The following is a 4,649-nucleotide window of genomic DNA, read 5'->3' on the forward strand; positions in this document are numbered from 1 at the left end:
ATTATCCATATTCCATGTGAAGGAATATCACAATATGTATTTAAGATTTAAATGTACTCTTGCCTCATAAACTATGTATTTTGTATCGATTTGTTTTTTTAAAGTATTTTTTGAGACGTTTTATTTTTTTTTAATTTAAATAAAAAGTTTATATGTTAAAATCTTAAGGGTAAATTACATATTTAATTATTCAATTATTTTAATGGTTTTATTTTAATCACTAAGCATGTGGGAAGAAGAGAGTCGTGTTTGATATGCAAAACTCTTTGCACCAGAGTTTAGCGCTCGATCGAGAGTTTGAAGTTGAGTTCATGACGGTGCACAATGAGGAGTTTCGACATGTCGATATTGATATATACGCTTTGCCTCTCTCCTCCGGACATCCCTTTCCTTCATTCGTGGCTAATATATGTATGGATTGCTAGGGATGGGTATGGGACCCGAACCCAACGGGTTTCAACTTTATCCGGCCCGACCCAATCGACTCGGTTTTTGAAAAAATTGTGTTCGAATCGGGTCGATTTTTTTAAAGGTGATGTTCGGGTTGGGTCGAATTTGGGTTTAGGGTTAAAAATACTCGACCCGACCAGATCGAAAAAAATAATTTTACCTTATATATTTATGAATAATTACAATAATACCCTCCATATATTATTTTTCAATTAAATCACTATTTTTATTAAATAAAAATAATATTTTTTATTATTTCGGGTCGGGTAGGTCAGATTCAGATTTTATCTCAAAACACCGGGTCGGGTGGAGGGTATATATTTTTCGGATTGGGTTGGGTCGGGTGAAGGATGTAAAATTTTTGGGTCGGGTCGGGTTGTCAAAACCCGACCCATGCCCATCGCTATGTATTGCAGTCTTAAATATAGATTTAGTTTAGATAAATTAAAACGACTTATGAGTTATTTTTGCTCTTATAGTAGATCCAATTTATCATTCTCATCCCTATGATATTTTTGCATCATTTTAACTCTAAAAGTTGTATAATTACATCATCTTAAACCCTAAAACCCAACTTAAAATATTAAACAATAAACCCTAAAAATAGTAAATATTTTAAATATTGATACGATTAAACAACTTCAATAATTAAGTTGATGCGAAAACCCCATAGGGCCAAAAATGATAAATTGGGTCTATTGTAGGGACAAAAATAACCCTTAAGCAAATTAAATATATATAATTAAATAAAAAAATAATGATGATATTGATGTGTTTCCATAAGAAAATGCTATATTTGACATCATCATTAAGAAATATTATCACATTGGGTAACCAAAACATAAGTAAGGAATGATTTTGAGAAAGAAAATAATTTATGACCAAAACGGAACCACACAAATAGTTGGGTGATTAAATACGTAATTTAGCCAAACAAATATATAACTCTCTATTTCCAGATTTGGTTTTATTCAAACGCACCGTTTTGGTGATCCAAGAGTTGAGAAAAAATGGACCGAAAACATCTCTTTCATGGATAAACCTCAGTAAGCAAAACTTCCGGTGATTGTTTCAGAAACAGTGCTTACTTCTAGATTAATAAACAGCATTTCAAAGAGCAGATTCATTTCGCCTGGATACAGTTACCCCGGATTTCAATTGATTCTATCACAGCACCGTTCGATCTTCACCACGTCACCTGTCCACTCCTTGATGGACTCGATCAAGGGGCTCTTCACCGGCAAAAAGACCTCTCCAGGTGATAAAGAAACCAGGGACGAATCCTTTACTCTCCTTCGTGAGTCATCTCCTCTCCAGCTCATTTCTCTAGAATACAGTTTCTGTTTTTTGATGCTATTATTTCACCCTTTTTTTGGAAAATCAAAATTAATTTGTTAGTAATACACGAATGTTTTTACATTAGGATTTGCCGATGAACTAAAGGGCGCTAGAAATTTAGGGAAATTTAAGGAATACATAGCTGGTAGAACCAGCGAGGCTACCTTTGACGACGTTTTTGAGAAAATATAGCCATCTTTAGGTATCTTGGAGGTTGTGATCCGACTGGCGAGGTTGTCTTCTAATTCTGCCTCCACAATTGTTCTTTTTTTTTTCTTATGGGTGTATTTGTAGGTTAGGCGTGTTTTCGATTAAGTGGTGAATTCGTTGGTTGTTGTTGATGTTGCTTTTGTTATGTTATCGATCTTGAATTTAGGTTTTATTGGCTTTCCGTAGACTCTCCAACTGAGTCATAAGAAAGAAGCTGCAAAGCAGTGTGATTGTACCTTACTGTATGTTGAGAACGCTCTTGCGAAGTTTACTTGGGCTAAAGAAGCGCATAAGAAGATGGTTAAGTTGAAAGAGGAAGGAAAACCGATGCCAAAGAACTTTCCCGAGGTAGGTTTGCTCTGGTTTTCCTTTTATGGTTATATCTTTAGTTAATTATATGTTGAATGATTAAATTGTATGAGCTAATGTCTTGATGCTTATTGCTCAACTTGTCTGATCTTAAATTCTCTAAGTTAATGCATCTTTTTCTTCTTGCTGTTGCCTGGGGGATATGATATTGAATGTAGTAGGATAAGCTATTTGAAAGAAAGAAAGAAAGAAGATATTTGTGCTAGAGGGTATGGGGGTTGCTATTGCTCCTCGTTATCATGCACATTTTCTGAATAAAAAAGATGATTACATATCTTTGGTCCTCGGATTAGGGTGTGAGGTTTAGATACCTATATGTGTTTGAAACAAGTGTATTTTTGTCAATCTTCTATGTTTTTTCCCCATGTATTTGGAGTACACTTGTAGGGTTGTATATGGCATATTCATTCTGGATGCAACGGACATGAGTAACATATGGAAAATGAAAAGTCGGAGGAACAGAGAGTCCTTTTGAAAGTATTCTGATGCATTTAATCTTTTTTCGAACCCTTAAGTTTTTAAAGTGTTTGATCTGCTGAACTGCATAATTTGGTTCAATGACGTATTGTTTAGAAGACAGATATGTTTGTCTTCATTAGTTTTCCGATTGTTGAATTTCACATTTGAATTCAGACGGATGTTTCTCCTACAGTTAAAACATGACTAACGAGTATCGACTTATGGGAACTGCTTAATACTCTTTTGGTTCAATGCCTGATTGCTTAAAAGACAGAGATGCCCACCTTCATTCATTATCCGATTGCAGAATTTCACACTTGAGTTTAGACGAATGTTTCTCCTACAGTTATCACCAGCTGCGTATTTAATCATGGGAAATGCCATTTGTTCTGTTTTTGCTTTTACAGGTGCAAAAACTAATGGGATCAACACCATTGGATCTTGCCAAGTATAACATGGCAAAGAGTGGACAAATGAGCCGAAATGCTCCTTGTCCATGTGATTCCAAGAAGAGATACAAAAGGTACTTTGGGAAACTATAATCTCTAGGCTTTTATAATCAGAAATTGTCAGATAAGTCGGTTAAATCAGAATTATATCATTTATATGTACTTTCTGCTGCTACTTTGAACCTTACTTTGCTGTTTTCAAGCAAATTATATTTCATCATAGGAAGATTCTTTTCCTTTCCAGAACCTTTTGGGTGTCCACTTTTGCTCTCTAGATATGTGAATTTTCCTTTTTCCGAGTTGAACTTTCCTATGTTCCACTCTGCTGCCTTTCTTCTCTTCCAGTGCAAACTTTAATAAAAGATTTTTCCTGCCCGGAATCAGGCTTTAGATCTTGAAATTTGTTAATCTTTCTTTTTGCTCGACCACTATATAAAACCCTCTGAACAATAGCAACAACAAACTAAAAAGTATGAGCAGCATATAAATCGTTTTCTGTGGTCGTTTATGATCATATATTTTGTAAGATCTGCAAAAAATATCATTTTTCTATCGTTACGAAATTAACCTGTACCGGAGTACGTATAACTCCCGGCAATCGTTTTATCCTCCACTGCGGCTATGCTCAAAGCTTCCCTCAGATTGACCGACTTTAATCTTAGCTAAACTAGTATGTCTGTATTTAAATCGGACACTTATCCCAGAGTCCGAATAACAGTTGATATCATCTAGATTCCGGAATACTTTTCATAAATTCTTACAACTTAATCTTATTATGTTGTTTCTGATGGTTTTGTCCTGATAAGGTGCTGTGGCAAGGATTCATAGATTCAAAGAGAAAAGGGATAAGAAGTTAAGCATACACTGATACACAAATTCTCGAAGAAGTGATAAAGAATCCCCATGCAGTTGCCGATGACATTGCTCTACGATTCTCTTGGACATTCATGTTCTCAATCGGGCAGCATTGTTCTCAAAGGAATTTTTTGCTTCGGAATTGGAGTTTGAAGGTTTCTCATTTGCTTATTCATGCTTGACTTATTTCTTTACTATTTAAAAAGAACAAAAAATATTTTCAAAGTTTATAAGAAAGAGAGTTTTATTACCAGATACCACTTAACTTTGCGTTGCAGCGTTTATATTACTGAACTTTTAATTTAACCAATTATAACATTAAAATTTGATTTCTGTTTCAATTATACTATTGGACCGTAAATCGTTAGCGTCAAGATGATGTGATTGGTGATTGTCGATGTGGTTGTTACACCAAAAACGATGCTGTTTTGGTGCAGTTGTTTGATTCTCAAAGGCCCAAAACAATGTCGTTTTGTTTAAGTGTTTTTCGGGAGAAAAAAAATTCCTTTGATAACTGCT

General features: G+C 34.7%; 1 pseudogene; it reads left to right on the plus strand.

The window, feature by feature from the left end:
- The first annotated feature begins 311 nt into the window (after positions 1-311).
- On the plus strand, positions 312-4,238 carry LOC120189794 (annotated as a pseudogene).
- The last annotated feature ends 411 nt before the right edge of the window (positions 4,239-4,649 follow it).

This window comes from Hibiscus syriacus, unplaced genomic scaffold, assembly GCF_006381635.1.
Source record: "Hibiscus syriacus cultivar Baekdansim isolate YM2019G1 unplaced genomic scaffold, ASM638163v2 tig00116959_pilon, whole genome shotgun sequence".
Lineage (NCBI taxonomy): Eukaryota > Viridiplantae > Streptophyta > Magnoliopsida > Malvales > Malvaceae > Hibiscus > Hibiscus syriacus.